Consider the following 20,326-nt stretch of genomic DNA (forward strand, 5'->3'; position numbering starts at 1 on the left):
TCATGATGAAGGAGACTCAAGCAAGACCGCCAGAGCACCCCGGAAGTGCCGTGGTGTGTGCCAATGAAGAATACCTTTCTGGTTCTCACTCCAAACAGAGTACAGCTCTTTTTGACCAACTCGTTATTCTCCGTAATGACTTGAGAGAAGCTGATTCCATGGAGACAACCAGCAGCCAGACAGAACTGGATGAGCACAGTTAGAGAGACAAGAGCTGTTCACGATTTACAGCCTTGGTCAACATTCTCAAGAGCATATTGGATGGAAGCAAAACCTCTAGGATAAATCAAATAATAACGGCTGAAATTTCAAGGACTAACAAAACAGGCAGAGATGGGCATGACACTTCATAGGTATTCCACGCCCCTTTTCATGCTCTGGTGGTTGGCATGATCAAGAAGTAGAGTGGATTTTCAAAGCTTTGACTATAAAAGATTGCTGGACAGGCCATGCTGTCAGAATCACTGCCAGACTAGACATCACGGTCAGACTATAGGGTCACTATATGAGGCTGTTCCCAGCAAGGGAATATTCCCTTTCGTTCGTTCTTTCTTCCTTTCTTTTTGTATTTTGGCCGCGCCTTGAAGCTTGTGCGATCTTAGTTCCCTAACCAGGGATGGAACCCAGGCCTGGGCAGTGAAAGCGCTGAGTCCTAACCACTGGACTGCCAGGGAATTCCCCAGGAATATTCCCTTTCTAAAGGGAATGGTTGCTTGGGGGATGTCAGGACAGGGAGATCACTTCACTCTATCAGTGATTCCACGCTGACAATCCCCAACCATTCCTCTTTCTTTCTTTTTTCTTCCTTCACTGACCTTAGAGAACGAGGTGAAAGTGACTCCAGCTTATTGCTTCTACTATTACCTGGCTCCAGTCATTGGACATTGTGGATCACAGATCACAGGGATAATGATCCACTGGTGGAATCTGTGAAACCTAGATTACCCTTGTGGTGGCTGCCTCAGGCAGCAGTAGGTGATGGTCAATAGACCATTGAAAGTTCTACCATTGTGCCACAGCCTGTGTCACTCCTGGAACATCCAGATAGGTCTGGATGCACGTGGGAAATGGCTGGGTCAATGGGAGAAGTACTGACTACTGAATTAGGACAAGCAGACTATGGGGCCGTGGAAGGAAAACAACAATCTCAGTATCTGGAGTGGAACTCCTTGTAAGCTGGCAGGTGCAGAGATGGGGATCGGGTTTGTGTCCCCTAAATCCAGCACCACGGCTTGGCAAATATCCCCACGGCCCACTTGAGTCAAGTGGCGGTAGCAGCTGACTGAATTGTCTGAGGTTTGTCCTTCCATCCACATAGACGGGAACAGAAAATCTTCCATGGCCATGGCTATTAAATTCGAACCCCCTCATAGAAACACTCTGACCAGGACAACCTTGTTTCATTATTACTGATACAAGTCCACATGGTTCTCCTGATGCATCCATGGCACCAAAGGCATGTATGGATATTGAAGCTGCATTTATTCAGCAACACTGCCCATGTGGCTTTACCAAACCAATAAAAAGGTGATCCAAATCAAGTGTAAGAAGCCCCTTTAGGTTATATGCCTGTCTGTGTTGGAGAGTGGGCCACAGAACGTCTTTCCATTGGGAGGAGGGATAATGGTTTAAATCCTGCACTGTCCCCTGTAGTTATTGGAAGTGACGAAACCCTTTGGATCACCTTTAGAGACACCAGGCAAAGAGGGCTGTTCTACCTGGGGAGATGCCTGGTTCCATAGCCCTGGCATCAGTGTCCAGGCCCTGCAGACAATGGCAGAAACATATCTGTAACGTTAGCTCTCATAGCCAATGAGGTGGCACAAGGTCTGGAAGATAAGAGAATCAGTCTAAACTTCCTTGTACTCTTGTAATGGATGACAGACTGGCCTTAGGGTACATTCAGGCTCAAGGGGGAGGAGTATATCCGATCAACAACATCTCCTTTCTGGTTGGCTTAATTCCACCAGGTGGAGCAGCTCAGCTATTGCAGCAGTGCAGGTACGACACTCTGCATAGTTGGGACACATTCCTCCAGGATCTGGTATATGCACTGAATCAAAAACTGATATTTCACGCTATGTCGCCACATCTACTGTATATGAATCTGGGAACCAAGGAGTGGAAATCAGATTGGCTCACGTAAAAATGAGTCTGATTCCTTTATGATGTTTGAGTGCTGAGGACTTTCAGGACTCAGCCTTCCCTCTTCCCCTCCACCCCACAGCTGGGTAAGCTGACACGAAATCCCAGGTAATCTCTTCTTGGAAGCCAGCAGGAGGTTCAAGCCATGCAAGCCCCTACCTCTGCACCAGAACACCCAGCCTGGCCCCACCCCTAACCGAAAGAAAAACCTGAAATCAGTCTCCTTTCCCACTCTTTCAAGCAGCTTTCAGAGCAGTCTGGGAAGGCTTCCCTGCTCTTCCCTGAAAGCCTTATTATGTAAAGAATAAACCTTGTCCTACCATCTTAGTATGTGTTATGTTTGGTGTCAGCACTCTTGACATCTGAAGCAAATTTTAGCTGGGAGGATGGGGTCCATCCTTTCTTTCTGGAGTGTCTACAACAGTTCTTCTCACCATCATTCCCTGTAGCACACTTGCAGAATGTGTGCTTCCCATCCCTGAAACTTCAGGGTCTGCCGTATTCAGTGTTCTGGATCTCAAGAGAGAATGTTTCTGGTAAGGCATACAGGTTGGATTCTACTGAACTTGAAGCTACAGCGACCATCTGGTCACTTCAGTCTCCTCATGGCAGTGGATCAGCAGGCAAATAAAGCAGATTTCTATATTGGGGGTGGCAAGTTGACCCTGATTACCATGAAGAGATATGAGTTGTTCCTACATAATGGGGACAGGGAGGAGTATGTCTGAACCGAGAGGATTCATCAGGAATTGTTTTGGTGCTTGCCCAGTAACAACAGGAAATGGAAGCAGTATAAAAGAGCTAATGATTCCTTCATAATCTTAAGAATGGTTTACGCTTGAGATCTTGGCTAAGTGGGTCTGAATGCAACAAAAGGTCTTGGACTGTTGACTCAGAAATCATTCTAGGAAGCCTGCCTTTTCACGGCTATCATGCTTATCTTGGTCCTTTAAAAGAAGCCTCTCTCTTTCTTTATTCATTCTTTGGAGCGTTGAAGTGAGCATGTTACTGAACCAAACTTGGGTCTGTTCACCCAACGTGCAGCAAAGCTAATCTCCTGACAGCCGGCTTTGGTCAAGGAATGTACAGCATTTTCCACAAGGTGCCAAGCAAGGAGTGTGGGCAACTTATGCTCAAAAGACCCAAACTCCCAAATGGCTTTCAGGGAAGGATTTTTAAAGGCAGGGTGAGGGAGAGGGTAGTGGTGTACACGATATCCTTGTCATTAGTTTGTGATGAGGTAACAGGGTGGTATTTTGGGAATTAACGTCATCAATATTCTGATTTCAACCTGTCTGGGATCTACTCGCTTGTGCTCAGCACACAGTTAACTTCTTCCACCTGGTGGAGGGTTTAGTATCTGCAAAACAATTCAAGGATATGGCTCAGATTATTATCTATAGCCCTTGAGAAGGAACTATGGGTCCATGACTTTGTCGTATGGCCAAACTATTATTATTTTGTCTTGCTTGACTGTTTTCCTTTTTTTCTGCATTTTCTCAATTCTCTGATTAAATTTGCTCTTTGGAACTCAGAGAAGGCTTAGGCGGCTACAGCTTTTCTACAAACAAGAGGTGGCGTGGGGGTTGGTAGGGTGTCTGTAACCACAGGGTCCTGTTCCTTTGAAATTTGGCAGCTGTTCATTAAATACTTTACAGCTCCTGTTGTTAACACTTCTGCAACTTTCTGTTCTGTCTGCATCCATTTCAACTTTGCCTTTTTCTAAGTAACTTTAATAATGTTAAAATGTCCAAATTCTTTTTTCTTTCTCCTCTGGTAGGTTTTTTACTATTGCTGACATATTAACTATACAGTTGTTAATGACTCCGCCCCTATTGGCACCAGCCATCTCCAGGTGGAAATCAGGGAACAGTTCACCCTGTGCAGCAGAGTGCCTCTATATGGGGACACTTCAGTTTTTGCTGGCACTGGTAAAATTAAAAGTATCGGATATGCTTGGACTTAAGGGTAATTGGGGACTCAAGGTCCTGGAAGGAAAGGGAGGAAGGTCTCAAACTCTAGAAGCTGGGTCTTGAAACTTCATTGAATCGCAGGCATGTCAATCCTCGCCTTTCAGCCAATGAGTTTAGAGCTCCCTCCGCGGGGTGGGGGGGGGGGGGATGGGGTGGAAGCAGTTCTCTGTTGACCCTTCAAAGTTGTGGCTCCCGTCAACTGCCTATCAGATTCTTTCCCGCCTTGTCCAATGGCCTCCCAGGCACAGTTATGGTTGGCTGCTCCTCGGGCCCCTCCCCCCGACCCCTTCCTGTCACGAGTCTTCCAAAGGCCACCATCACAAACTGTTCCCGCTGTCTGCCGCCATGTTCTCTGCCTCCCACCACCCCCGCCCCCCGCCCCCGCCCCCTCCCAGCAGGCTCTGCTGCTAGCAGCGACGCTTAGCTCGGCAGCAGCCATTTTTGCCCACTAGGTCTAGCAGCCGGATCGCTTCTCTAGTTGAGGCACTGACCGGTGCATCTTTCCTGCCATCTCTGCCACAGAAAAGCGGGGCTCAGCCACAGGTGGTCAGAACAGAGCAGGCAGTGGGCTGGGCAACATCCCTGTATCAGTCCCAGGAGGAGCGGTGGTGATGGCAGAACGGCGTGCCAGGGGTGGCAGGGTCGCCGCCATAGGGATTTACAGGCGGTAGTGCGAGCCCTTTGGGAAGAGCAGGGCGCCCAGCCCATAGTCCAGGACGACTGGGGTGTAAAGCTGGTAGAAGAGCAGGAAGAGGCAGAAGAGGAGGAGGTGGAAGTGGATGAGGCAGAGGAGGCTGAAGAGGATGAGGAGAAGAAAGAAGAGGCGGAGGAGGGAGACAGAGACAAGGTAGAGGACGAGAATTATGTGGACAAAGAGGAGGAGGAGGACGGTGAGGAGGGCGCAGGAGTGGTCGCGGGTATCTGTGAGTTTCCCCACCACGCGGGTTTCGGTCCCTTCCCTTCTAGACCCCGTATTCGTTATAAAAGACTGAATCCTTGCCTGGCCGCACGCCAGCCACGTGGTGGTCAGGCGCTGCACTTGGGAGCCCAGGGAGCCGGGAGGGAGAGGGGACCAGATGCTGGAAGGCGAGCACCAGGCAGAGGGCATACTGCCCTGGAAGTCGCGGGAACCTGCAGAGGGGGCGGCATCCCAGAAGGCAGAGGAACCAGCGGCTGCGGCAGGGGAGGCTGAGTTCTGGTTGGGCGAGGTACTGGCTGATACCTCCGAGTCCTGGGAGGCTGGGGCGTGTGGACCCGACGAAGGGGCCGAAGCTGGCGAGGGGCGGCCCAGACCTCAGGCCCTTGCAGCCCCTGCTGGGGCATCGGCCACAAAGGCAGGCTGCGCTCAGCGCTGGCCTCTGGCGGTTAGGCAGCGGTCAAAGCTCTCAAAAACCGTCAGGCACGATATGCACAAGTAGAAGCCCAGTTCTCTAAAGACGTTTAGGATCTGGAGAAAAAGTATGCTGCCTTCTGCCACCCGAGGGGCAAACAAATGGCAGACCTCACTTTTGGCTGACGGGCTTCTAAAAATGTAAAGATTCTCAGTAGGACGACCTGAGAAAATGATGAAATTGCACAGGGGCACTTTTCAGTGGTTGAGGAATCAATGAGCTTCGCGGTAGAATTTGTCTTTAAATCGGGTGAACATTTTCCATTGACGTTCTGGCAGAAACATACAAACATGCTCTCAGGATCAGACGATTTCGATTCCTTCTCCAAAGGGCCAGAAATAATCAGCAGCAGTGTGTGAGATCTGCTGGAAAGAGGGGGAACATGTTGTGAAAACTGTCAAGCAGCAGAAGTGCGAGGGCCATGGAAGTGTTGTATCAACCAGTAGGAGCATGGCCAGCTATTCTTTTTATTTCTTTATTTATTTTCTGACATATTTCTCTTCCCCAGATCCTCCCGAGGGCAGAGAACTAGATTCTGCTGCTGATTTTAAATCGGGAAATGTTGTCCACCACCTTGTGATGCCAAAGTCCGTATCATTCGACACTAAAGAAGAGAGTCAACATCTGTATGAAAACGCTGATGAAGAGAAAGAGGATGGAAATGAGGAACCAGAAGAAGGACCCAAACTGGATATGGTCTCAGCAGAGGGCAGCTCTGGAGAATGCAGGTATTATTGTATAGTGCAAGCATTCCTGACATATACCTGTTACTAACAGCTTTATGTTTTGTTTTGTTTACATCCTTAATCTACTTTTTATCTTTTTAACATCTTTATTGGAGTATAATTGCCTTACAGTGGTGTGTTAGTTTCTGCTTTATAACAAAGTGAATCAGCTCTAGTATACCTATATCCCCATTTCTCTTCCCTCTTGCATCTCCCTCCCACCCTCCCTATCCCACCACTCTAGGTGGTCACAGAGGTCCTAGCTGATCTTCCTGTACTATGCAGCTGCTTCCCACTAGCTAGCTATCATGTTTTTAATAATTTTTGTAAAGTAAATAAGAAAAAATTGATGAAATTTAGTTTTGGAAAAACAGTTTAATGTTAATAATGTACTTGTCTTCTAGATGGTATAGAAGGAAGTGTGTTCTGAAATGTATTTCTTTTACAGCCGCAAGTCCTCTGTCCTGTAGCTTTAAGACTACTACAGATGGGAAATTTATCAGACCTGGAAATAGAGACCTATATTTTTTTAGAGGTCTAAAATATAGAGACCTATATTTTTAGAGAGTGGCCACGAGGAGAAGCAGCTAAAGCGACCGAGCTGTGCTCTAGCTGTACCTTCATCACCTGGCCACAGAAATGGAGTCTCTTAGAATAACAATTCCTTTGAGAAGGTGACTCCTTACAAAGTAGTAAAAAGTCAAGGATTTCAAATAAGACTGCATTTCATGAGTAATTCACAAACATTACTTCAATTTAGATTTTTTATTCAAAAGAAACGAAAATTAGCCATAGTAAGATTATTGGCTATCACTGAGTTGGTAATTCAGTCTTAGTTTCTCTTTCCTCTACCCATTCATCTTTTCCTTTCTCTCTCTCATCTCTCTCTCTCTCGCAGTATCACACTGTTTCTTTCTCCCTTTCTTTATTTTTACACCTGCGGATGTTTGATAACAGCCTATTTCTCATTTTACAGATACGGGAACCAGAGGTCTGGGGATATAAGGGATTTATGATTTGTGTAAGGAGCATAGGCTCTTAAGGTGGAAAGACATTTAAATCGCAGAGTGCCCTTTCAAGAAAAAAAGCTAGCATTTATAGTGGTTGGCAAGAGAGAGATGAGGTTGGTGTGATGAAATGATGTGAACCCCGACAACCAAGGGTCTGTGTTACAAGACAAAAACGTTTTGTTTTCTCCTTGGAGAGCCAACAGATGTTCATAGTATTGACTCCTATTTAGAAAGTCCCTGGTGCATGTTATTGGCGTACAATTGTTAATTGACTCTTATCCCACCCTACAGTTGGAAGGCATAAAAAGAAGTGGACAGCGAAAGAAAAGAAGAATTTGTTCTTCACGGATATTCTAGTTTTCATTAGCCCACAATACAAATGTTGTTTCAAAGTTCAACATCCCAAAATGATATTAACTGACATCTGACGTTATTCTTACCTTTGACAGATAAATTTGACAGTATTGTTCACATTGAAAATAAAAGCTTGTTTGACATGAATAAGCTGCAGAGTTGTTTTTTTTTTACATAAATAACACTGACTCCAATGTATCTTGGTTCTATTTATTATGGCCCACCTTGCTGTCATTGAAAGGGATTTCTTTTAACTATTTGGTAAGCCTGTTTGACATCACTTTATAGCAGCCTGAAATAAATTAAAATATTAGATTATAAACAACTTGTGTGGCAATAGAGATGGTGGCCCAGCCTCCGGTATATGTTACTGAAAGAAACTGATGGATGACCTAGCTTGCCTGGAGACCAGATGGTGCTAGTGGCCTGCCATGGAGCAGCAGCATCAGCATCAGCTGGGAACGTGTTTGAAATGCAAATTCTCAGACCCTGCTCCAGACCTACTGAATTGGATATTCTGAAGGTAGGCTGCTAGCCATCAGGGTTTTACAAGTCCTCCATGTGCTACTGAAGCACACTAAAGTTTCAGAACCACTGCCTTAGAGCAATGCGGGAAACATTTAACTACACCCACAGTAGGACCAGCCTTGATTCACTCACTTGGTACTATTGCAGGTAAACTTGAACAGGATGGTAAGATCTGGACTGAGGAAGACACTAGAATTCTCAGGGGCCTGAGACACAAAGACCTCCGGGAGGGCTATGTTAGTTTCCTAGGCTTACCGTGACAAATTACCACAAAGCAGGTGGCTGAAAACAACCGAAATTTATTCTCTCACCGTTCTGGAGGCCAGAAGTCTGAGGTCAAGGTGTTGCCAGGGTTGGTTCCTTCTGGAGGCTCGGAGGAAGGATCTGTTCCATGCCTCTCTCCTAGTTGCTGGTGGTGGTTGTCAGTCCTTGGCATCATTCGGCTTGTATATGCACGATTCCAATCTCTTTCTTCATCTTTGCATAGTGTTTTCCCTTGTGTCTCTGTTTCTGTGTTCTTTCTCTTCTTTAAGGACACCAGTCATATTGGATCAAGGGCCCACCCTAATCCAGTATGACCTCATCTGATCTTTATTACACCTGCAAATACCCTCTTTCCAAATAAGGTCACATTTACAGGTTCCGGGGGTCAAGACCTCAACATGTCTTTTGCGGGGACACAATTCAGCTTATAACAAGGCGCAAAGATTCAGTAGTGGAAGGGACGAATAGATAAAGGAGAAACCTATTTCCAACACGATAAAAGCATTATGATACCATGCACATATGAAGTTTAAAGACATGCAAAATTACTAGGTTGATTATAGATACATCTATTTGTAGTAAAAGGCATACATAGGAGTAATGCATACATATGAAGTATGCAGAAAGGTGTGTATGAGAACAATAAACTTATTTAAGACTGGTTAAATCTATGGAAAAAGACGGAGAATTCAGTTGGGGAGAGGTACACTGGGTTTCAATTTTATTTGTAAGCTTATGTTTCTTAAGACGGCTGATGGTTGCATGGGTGTAGCATTTTCTGTGCCTTTGTCGAGGTCTGAAATATGTCCTAATTTAAAGAAAATTAAAAGAGGAAATGGGCCTAGTATCTGGAACCTCTTTAAGGGAAAAAAGTGAAGTGGTACTTGAGCGGAGCAGAGAAGGGGAGGACCAGGGGTTTGAGGGTAGAAGGCCTTATTTCTATATTTAGTTAAGGCTGCTTGAGAGTTTGCTAGTTAGTATCAATACCGTTTTCTATTTTCTATGGTAGTTCCTCACGTATGCAGTGTAGATTAACATTATTTATTTATGTGTGTATCTCCCCAGCTCCCTAAAGCGTGAGCTTCTGACTTGTTTGGAACGTAAAGGCTTTTATTGATTTCTCTCTCCTAAAGCACTGTGTTTTCTTCTCCGTAGATGCTTGATAAAGGTCTGTTAAAGTAAAGTGAGTGTAAGGTGTCCACAACCCTTTCCCCTGTCACTGGTGTTGACATTTATAAATGCATTATCATGTAGTAACACAGAGTATTCCTCATGGCTAGAACAACAACAACAACAAAAGGCACAAGGCCTTTTGTCACCATTGTTTAATGAAAGAACAGTGCAAGTAGAAATTTATCCATGTAGGGTCCCTGGAAACTCCTCAAATTGGTTTGGTTCCGTATGGTGCATGCCATGCCAGCAGGGAGCATGTGTGTGTATTTCTGTGTTAATATAGTTAGCGTATTAACTATAGTTAATAGTTAATATTAAAGGCCTTTCCCTGGGCTGAAGAATTTTCGGAGGCTCTATTTATTTATTATTATTTTTTTTTGGCCACGTCGTGTGGCATGCAGGATATTAGATCCCCGAACAGGGTTGGAACCCGTGCCCCCTTCATTGGGAGCAGAGTGTTAACCACTGGACTGCCAGGGAAGTCCCGGGAGGTTCACTTTAGACAAACGCATGCACACCTCTTTTTGAGATAAGCCTTTTTGGTGCATGCTCGGAGTCCATGTCCCTGGCCCTTACCGAGCTCCAGTTACCTAGGGCCCTGAATTTACTCCCCTGGTGGCCCCATGTCCCAAGCCCCAAGAGACATGTGTGTTCCTCTTCACTGCGTCTGTGCTTCTGAGAGCTGAGGGGCAGTGTCAGTGTTATACTCTCAGGGCTGGGAGGTATCTACGAGGTGAAGGCTGCGTATCCAGGTAACAGGACAAGTGGGCTACGTTATCCACATGGATGCACCTGAAGCCTCTCATGTTGAGGGAGGAAGCTCAGGCTTGCTGCTCTGAGGGTTTGCTGTAGCTCTAACATATCAGGCTTCTCTGAGTCTCTGAGAGACGGTCCCTAAATCAGGTCAGGGACAAATCCTGCCTTTCCTGATTCTCTGGGTGTTTGTGGGTGTTCCTGTATCCACATGTATAAAATATGTTTTCAGTGAGTCCTTCAGCCTTGAAAACTTTGTGCTTCTTCTAGGAAACAACCTGTCTTGTCCCTCTCTGCCTTGTCCAGGAAAGGTTAGGGTATTCTGATATTTTCCTTGGTTATGGCCCCATCTTCTGAAAGGATTTGATCCAAAAACTCTCCTTTTATTCCACTACCTGAGAGGTGACAATTGGGAGAAAAACAAAGGGGTAGGGTGAGTGCCGGAGTTGGAAACAGTGTTCTGTCCCAGTTAGGGTTATGCTAATGACACTAAAGTTAGTGATGAAGAATCACTTTTACTCTAAGCCGCCTAGTTTCAGATGCTTATAACTCCAAGGAATACAAATGAGTAGACGTTTACAAGTCTAACAGGGCAGGATTCTCAGACAATGGTGTTTTGTGAAATGTGGTATTATCCAGTCCTGTGAATCACATCATATAGTAGGATCGGTTCTGAGGCATAAAATGTACATTTCTTAGAAGTCTGAGCAATGAATTATGTGTGTTTATAGATAAGGAATTGATTTCATCCCCAAATCTATGAAGAAAATGAGTTTAAAACAATTCTAAGAGGCACCTGAAAGTTGGCTGTTCCCTCTCTCTCCCTGTCTGTCTCTGTCTCTCATCCAGTTATTTACTCTGCTGCCTTTCTCTCCGTTTTCCTGCCTTATTTTAGACCGCTTCACTTCCTGACAAATTATGAACTGTTTCTTGTATACAAAAGATAATACAGCATATATGTAAGGTGTATCTTAATAATATAAAAACCTGTGTACTCGCCACCAAGCTTGAGAACTAGAACACGGCTAATGCCTTGGAAGTCCACCTGTGCCCTTCCAGATTCCTCCCCTCATTCCTTCCCAGAGGTAACCACGATCCTGAACTTTGTTAATAATTCACTTTTTTATACATTCACTGCAGATGAATGTTCCTTTAAATAACGTTATTTCTTGTCCCTTTTGGACGTCATATAGATCTAATTATACTAGATGTATTACTTGTCTTGCTCTTACTCTATCCCCCCAATTTTGTGATCTTTATCCATGTTGACGTGTGCAACTGTAGTAATCACTTTTCATTTCTGTATACTTATCCACCATATGAAAATTCCACAGTGTGTCTCTTTCCTGTTGATGGACATGTGGCTTGTTTCCAGTTTTATGCTTTCGCAAATTATTTTGCGATGAACTTTCTCATTATATCCCCATATGCCCACATACAAGAGTTTCTCTAGTTTCTCAGTTGAGGGCAATTTTACGCACTACCCCTCCGCCCCAACCAGGGAGACATTTGATAGCGTCTCAAACCTTCTGGTTGTCGTAACTGAGGGTGTGCTACTGGCATATGGTGGGTGGAGGCCAAGGATACTGCTAAACATCCTACAATGCACAGGACAGTTCTCTACAACCCAGAATTATCTTTTCCAAAATGTCAACAGTTGAGAAACCCTGATCTACAGTATAGGCCTAAACTTGAAATTCCTGGGTCGTAGGGTCTGCCCACGTTCAACCTGACTAGGTAACACCAATTATCTTTCAAAACGGTTGTACTAGTTCATCTTCCCAACAGCAGAGGATGAGATTTCTATTTGTTCCACATTCTTGCCAACTCTTAGTATCATTACCTTCATTACTTTTTGCCTGAACTTTGCCCTAGTCTCCTAACCTTCTCCTACCTCCGTATTTTTCCCCACAGATACATGCTTCATGTACTTGCTAAGTCAACCTTCCTAAAACCCAACTCTGGCCATGCCAGATTCCTGGAAGAAAATTTTGATGACTGTACTACATACACAATAAACTTGGCATTTAAGACGCACACAAAAGGGCCCACTAGCTCTGTAGACCAAGTAATACCAACTTATTAGGTGGTATTCAAATAAGCCCTGCCCTTTCTCTGCTCTCTGCAGGATGTCTGTTGTTGAAGACTTACCCTTTCTTAAGTCTCTTCTACATTCATTTCTATGTCCATTAATTCAGCCAGTTATTAATTATTTTTAATGTACTATTTGTCTCTCTCTGTCTCACTTAGTTCCCTTAACATAATACCCTCCAAGTCCATCCATGTTGCTGCCAATGGCAAAATTCTTTTTTTATGGCTGATTAGTATTCTATATATACATCACATCTTCTTTCTCCATTCATCTGTTGATGGACACAGATTGCTACCATACACTGGCAACTGTAAGTGACACAGCTATGAACATTGGGGTGCATGCATCTTTTTGAATTCGTGTTTTAGTTTTTTACAGATAGATGCCCAGGGATGGAATTGTTGGGTCGTATGGTAGTTCTGAAAATTGCAAACTAAAACTGTTTTCAGTTTTCTGAGAAATATCCATACTGTTCTCCACAGTGGCTGCAACACTTTACACTCCTGCGAAACTGTGTGGGATGGTTCCCGTTTCTACACATCCTCGCCAAAATTTGTTACGTGTGTCCTTTTGTGAGGTGATGTCTCATTGTGATTTTGATTTGCATTTCCCTGATGATTAGTGATGTTGAGCATGTTTGCATGTGTCTATTGACCATTTGTATTTCCCCAGAGACTGCAGTGGAGACTTCAATCTTAAGGCTACAAGAAGCCATCAAGGGGCTCTAATTTGGGAAGTAATTTGTGTTTTACACATATCACTCTGAAAGCAATGTGAAGAAAGGATCAGAGAGGAGCAAGAATGGAGTGCTCATTGTAGCAGTGATTTATATGAGAGAAGCTGAAGTCCTAGACTAAGGTAGGGGTATTGGAAACACATGAAGAAGTGTATAGAACTGAAAGTCAACAGTTGATTGGCTATGGGTGATAACTGGATGTGGAGATACCGAAGGTGTTATAAGCGTAGATGACTAAGCTGTGGTAGATGTATTGACAACTTAGTGTGCCTCAGTGTGAGCAGGAAAAGAGGACAAACCCCAGGGAATTCCCTGGCGGTCCAGTTGTTAGAACTCTGTGCTTTCATTGCCAAGGGTGTGGGTTCCATCCCGGGTCGGGGAACTAAGATCCCACAAGCCATGCGGCGTGGCTTAGAAAAAAAAAAAATAGTTGAGAATTGTTCCCACCTCTTCTTTTGCCCCAGGAATAGTTTACGTAGAATGACTATTGAATTTCCTTCTGTGTCCACATATGATGGAGGAACAAGGACCTATTAGCGTGCTGTTGCTGCTATAAAACACAAGCACAAATTCAGTGGTTTAAAACCACACACATTTATTGTCTCACTGTTCCGGAGGTCATAGGTGTGAAATTGGTTCCTCTGGGATGAAACCAAGGTGTCAGTGGTGGCCATGCCCTTACAGCGTCTCTAGGAAAAATCTGTTTCCTTGTCTTTTCTAGCTCCTAGTGCGGCATGTTTTACCTTCCTTTCCTCAGAGCCTGTTCTTCCATCTTTAAAGTCAGCCAGGAAGCATCTTCAAATCTCTATTTCAATCTTCACATCGCCTTCTCTCTTACAAGGACACTTCTGATTACACTGGGCCAACCCAGATATTGCGTGATATCTGCAATATGCCGCAAAATCTCCCCACTCAGGACCCTTAACTTAATCACATCTTTAAAGTCCTTTTCGCATTATAAGGTAATATATTCCCAGATTCTGAGGGTTAGGAGGTGGAGATCCTTTGGTGTCTGTAATTCAGCCTACCACAATTCCTGTGAAACACCAAAATAATCAGAAAAAAAACCCTATGAAACAATGGTTTTCAACACGCTGGACAAAAAGCTACAAAGGACAATGATAAATGAGAGATTGGAATCAAGTCAAAGCTAGCATCATACTTACTAGTGAAAGACTGAAAGCTTTCCTCCTAAAAATCGAAAGCAGGGCTTCCCTGGTGGCGCAGAGATTGAGAGTCCGCCTGCCTATGCAGGGGACACGGGTACGTGCCCCTGTCCAGGAAGATCCCACATGCAGCGGAGCGGCTAGGCCCGTGAGCCATGGCCGCTGAGCCTGTGCTCCGCAACGGGAGAGGCCACAACAGTGAGAGGCCCGTGTACAGCAAAAAAAAAAAAAAGAAAAAAAAAATCGAAAGCAGACAAGGATGCCTGCTCTTTCCACTTCTATTTAATAATGTACTGTGGGTTTTAGTCAGGACAATTAGCCAAGAAAAAGAAATAAAAGGCATGCATATTGAAAAGGAAGAAATAAAACTATTTGTATTTTCACAAGACACGGTCTTACATCTATATCTATACGTATATATCTATATATATAGATATGTGTAGATGTATACGTATTTCTCTATATATAGATATATATGAAACACATTTTGCTAAGTAAAACAAGCTAGTGAAAAAGGCCATATATTGTTTGCTTCATATGATATGAAATAGCCAGAAAAGGCGAATCCATAGAAATGGAATGTAGATTAGTGTTTGCCTGGGTCTGAAGTAGGAAGCAGGGATGGACTGCAAATGGGCCCAGAGGATCTTTTTGAGGTGTTGGAAATTTTCTGAAATTGAATAGAAGTTATAGTTTGTGGTGATGGTTGCATAACTTTGTAACTTTAATACAAAAATCACTGAACTTTCCAACTAAAATATGTAAATTTTGTGTTAATTGCATCTCAATACACATGTTATTTTGTCATTGGTGGTTTTATCTATCAATGCCTACATTGAGATTAATTTAGAACGAGTAAGAGAGAATTTTTTTCTTTCACGTTGGTACAAAATATAAAATGAACAATGATTACAAGAATTTGTACAACGTACATAAAGATGATATCTTGGGGGGGCTTCCCTGGTGGCGCAGTGGTTGAGAGCCCGCCTGCCGATGCAGGGAACACGGGTTCGTGCTCCGGTCCGGGAAGATCCCACATGCCGCGGAGCAGCTGGGCCCGTGAGCCATGGCCACTGGGCCTGTGCGTCTGGAGCCTGTGCTCCGCAATGGGAGAGGCCACAACAGTGAGAGGCCCGCGTACCCCCGCCCCCCCGAAAAAAAAGATGATATCTTGGGCTGGGTATAAAGTGAAGAGACCTGATAATTTAAAATTCTCATTTTACACATTTCCCTGCTTTCCTATCTTCAGAGCAGATTCCAAGCACATGAGGTAGTCTATTAAATGAGACTCAAATTATGGTGAATCTATAAAATAGAGAGTTAAGCTTAAAAGAATAACAAGTTTTCCTTTCAAAATTGAAATTTGGAAGTTTATAGATCCAAATATTATCTGTGTGATCACTGATGATGTGTATTTTCTTAAGTTTTAACATCTTTTAAAATTATTTATTGATCAATGTTTTTTTAACTAAAATGGATCTGAAAATAGCCAATCCTATTTTATTACACACACACACACACACTTTTAGGTGAGGATGGAACTTTCCATAGGCTGGAGAGTGCTGCCTCTGTATGGGCATGCCTAGTTGTCTGTCTGTCATTTGATTCCTCTTCTGTTTGCTTCCTTTGCATATGTCGGTAAGCATTTAGAACATGAGTGTGCAGGTGAGCATTTTAGTCCGGATTGAGCTGGGCAGTCTTCCTGATTTTGGCTAGGCTTACTTGCATGGATGTGTGTTGTTTGGCTGTTGACTGATTGGACAGGCCTCACTTCAGAAACTGAGGGTTACTTAACTCTGGTCCACTTGCCTTTTATACTCCATGTTGTCTTGGCATATACTTATGATGATGCCCAAGTACAAGAACCTAAGGCTGAAATGCAAAAGTGCTTTTTCATGCCTCTGATTGTGCCGCCCCCACTAATATTTCATTGGCCCGTGCAATCAAATGGACAAACTCAAAGTCAGTGAATGAGAAAATATAGTCCCTCTCTCAGTGGGAACGTCTGCTGAGTCCTTAGGCAAAGGGTGTAGATACAGGATCTATACTGAGGGAACCTGCAGCAAGAGGAAGCTATCTCGAACCCCATGAAATGCATAAGAAAAGGTCCAGGATAGACTAGAATTAAACCTGTAGCCTAATTGAATTCATAAAGGGAGCAGTAGTAATCAGACCTCCAGGCTCACGCTCTAGCTACTTCTGTTTTCCAGGGATGCAATATAGTGAGGTGCTTGCACATTTGAGCTTTCCATTAGGATTTAATTACGCAGTATTAATTATACACAGCTTAGCTACTAATTGGGATTGGGACTTTTCACAGGGATTGGAAGTTTCACTATCATAAAGATGTTTGGTTTCCCCAAACTGGTCTGGCGATCGAAACCAAACCAAATCCCAATCCCAGTAGGTTTTGTGTGTGAGTGTGTGTGGAAAGTGATAAACTGATCTGAGTAGTAGCATTATACAATACCAATTTCTGTGATAATGAAAATGTTCTGTATCTGTGCTGCCCAATACAGTAGTCACTATGTGGCTATTGAGCACTTGAAATGTGGCTACAGTGACTGAGAAACTAAATTTTTAATTATTTTAAATTTCAAATTAAGTAGCTACTTGTGATACATGCACCTTACGTTCACAGCAGCACTATTCACAAGAGCCAAGACATTGAAACAGCCTAAATGTCCGTCGACAGATGAATGGATAAAGAAGGTGTGGTACATATATATACTACTCAGCCATAAAATAGAACGAAATGATGCCATTTGCAGCAACATGGAAGCAACCAGAGATTATCATACTAAGTGAAGTAAGTCAGACACAGAAAGGCAAATAGCATATGATATGACTTATATGTGGAATCTAAAATATGACACAAATGAACCTATCTGTGAAACTGAAACAGAATCACGGACATAGAGAACAGATTGGTGGTTGCCAAGGGGGTGGGGATTGGGAGAGGGACGGCGTGGGAGGTTGGGGTGAGCAGATGTGAGCTTTTATATATAGAATGGATACACAACAAGGTGCTACTGTACAGCACAGAGAACTATATTCAGTATCCTGTGATAAACCATCATGGAAAAGAATATATAAAAAAGAATGCATATATATGTATAACGGTATCACTTTGCAGTACAGCAGTAATTAACACAATATTGTAAATCAACTATACTGCAATTAAAAAAAAGAAAAGAAACCCAAAATACCAACCAAGCAAGTAAACAAATAAATAGCTACTCGTGGCTAGTCACCACCATAATGGATAGTGCAGGTATAGGAAATGCAGAATGGCAAGAGTACAAAAGTAATCTTGAAAAAGGAAGACATAGGTTACCACTCTTCGAACTTATTATGAAATTCTAGGAATTAAGCCATGGGGTACTGGTCAAGGAGAGACTAATTAACCAATGGAATCTTACAGAAAATATAGAATCTATCTATCTATCTATACACATACTGGTTCATCACACAGGGCAAAAAATGTGTGTGTGTGCATATACATATATGTTAAGTCACCTGATTTATGACAAATGTGACAGTTAAGTACAGTGAGGAGACAATGGTCTTTTTTTGTCAGTTGGATATCCACTTGAAAAAAATGAATCGACTTTTTTTCAAACTAGGAACAAAAATCAATTGGATATGGTTTGCAGATATAAATGTGAAAGGTAAAAAATAATTTAAAGCAAACATAGGGAATGTCGTCATGATTTTGAAGTAGGCAACATTTTCTTTTTAACAGGTCACACCAGAAATAAAATACTAACAATAAAGAAAAAAAGACAATGTAAGACTTAAGAGCATTTGTTCATCAAAAGGCACCATTAAGAAAGAGAAAAGGCAGTCCACAGATTGGGACTATTTGTTTGCCATACATGTATCCAACAAAGGAATTGTATCCAGAATACATTAAAAATTCCTACAAATCAAGAAGTAAAGGCAAACAACCCAACAGAAAAAGTGGGAAAAGACAAACAGGTACTTCAGAAAAACTGGCTAATACCAATGACTAATAAACAAATGAAGGGGTCTCAACCTCATAATTCATGAAGGTCAGGGAAATGAACATTGAAGCCATATTGTGATGCTTTTACTTTCACACCTGAATAGGTAAAATGAAAACTGATAGAAACATCATGTCTTTGTGAGGACGTGGAGCAACTGATGCAAGTGAAAACTGGTACATCCACTTTGGAAATTTATTTGCCAACTTCAGTATATGTGAATTTATGCATAACCTATGATGTAACAATTTCACTCCTAGCTATTTACCCAAGAGAATTATATACATATGTGCACCAGAACACCTGTATAAGAGTGTTCACAGCAGCACTCGTCACAGTAGGCAAAATGTTTTTTAACTCCCCAAACGCATATGAAAAATAGAGTTGCTAGGTAAATGGTGGTGCATTCATATCAGAGAATAACATGGAGCAATGAAAATGAACAATCTACAACCACTCACACAAAACACTAGATGAGTCTTTCAAAAGCAAAAGAAGTCAGTCCCCAAAGAGTGTATAGTAAAAGCCCTTTTGTGTAAAGCTCAAAAACAGGGAAAATTAATCTGTGAGGATAGAAGTCAGATAAGTGTTCACTCTCGGGACATGTAGTGACTTGAAGCAGATACGAGGGGGTTTGAGGATGTGGCAATGCGCTGCTTCCTAGTCTGAGGGCTGTTATATGGGTGTGTTCACGTTGTGAGTGCTCATAAGACTCAGAAGAGACTCTCCCAATTGTGAAGAGCCCTTCGTAGAGTTGTAACAGTAGGAAGATGACACCAAAACCACCCACACACAGACTTCCAGTTTTTCCCCATATTATACTGCAGAAGCAATATATAATTCCAGGGGGAAAAGTAATCAAAACCTTGATGAGGGACTTAAGGGTAGTAGGGGTCTGAGAGCATCTGTATCTCAAGACTACAGTATTGAGTATCCAGGGGAAAAGGCTAATGAGATCTGGAGACTTACGGTGTAATTATTATTGCCAGCTGAATTTAGCTGTCGACACTGTAGCTCTGGCTATTCCAGACCTTGGGCTTAAATGCACAATTACCATGTTGCACCTGGGGGACTCAGATTTTCCTGCTACTTGCCACCAGTGGGTAGGCTGACATATGGAACAAGTCATATGGGCTTAAATGCACAATTACCACGTTGCACCTGGGGGACTCAGATTTTCCTGCTCCTTGCCACCAGTGGGTAGGCTGACATATGGAACAAGTCACTCCGTTGATCCTATCATAATGGGAGGCCCCAATAAAGAAGAGTTGGCAATGGCTGTTTGCCCACTTGCATGAAAGCCAAGGGGTGGCTCCTTAATCCTGATAAGATATAGAGACCAGCCACTCAAGTCAAATTCTTGAGATCCACGTGGGCTGACCGATCTCCAAGATAGGCAAGGAAGAGTCATTCACTCTGTGGCTCACTACTCCCTAAAAAGAAGTCCAGTGCTTAATTTGAGTGTTTGACTATTAAGAGACAATATGTCTCACCTAGACAGTTTGTTGTACCCTACGTCTATGTTGAAGAGAAAATCCAGCAAATGTAGCTTGGTACAGGAGTAGCAGGCAGCTGGGATAGTGCAACAGGCTATCTCAGCAACCCTACGTTTGATGCCTGTAATACCCCAAGGGTCCCCTGGAATTGTAGGTGTCTGCTACTGATAACTAGGCTATTTTGAGCTTCTAGCAAGGGAGACCACCTCCACCTGGCAGTGCCTCTTGGAGTCCTGAACTTGATGCCTCCCTGAGAGGGCCATCCACTGCACCCTTTTTGAGCAACAGCTGCTAACCTGCTACTGGACATTTGTGGAGAATGAGAGCCTTAGTCAGGACTGCCAGGGAACAGCCCGTCCAGACATCCCTATCTTGAGTTTGTTCCACTCAGATCCTCACAACAAGGTTGGAAAGGTACAACAATCTTTTCTTATTAAATGAAATGTTGTATTTGAGAGAGGGGCAGGTCTGGTCCTATAGCTGTGTCTTGCTTATTTGAAAAGGCTGTGGCTA

This window comes from Phocoena sinus, chromosome X, assembly GCF_008692025.1.
Source record: "Phocoena sinus isolate mPhoSin1 chromosome X, mPhoSin1.pri, whole genome shotgun sequence".
In the NCBI taxonomy this organism is placed as follows: domain Eukaryota; kingdom Metazoa; phylum Chordata; class Mammalia; order Artiodactyla; family Phocoenidae; genus Phocoena; species Phocoena sinus.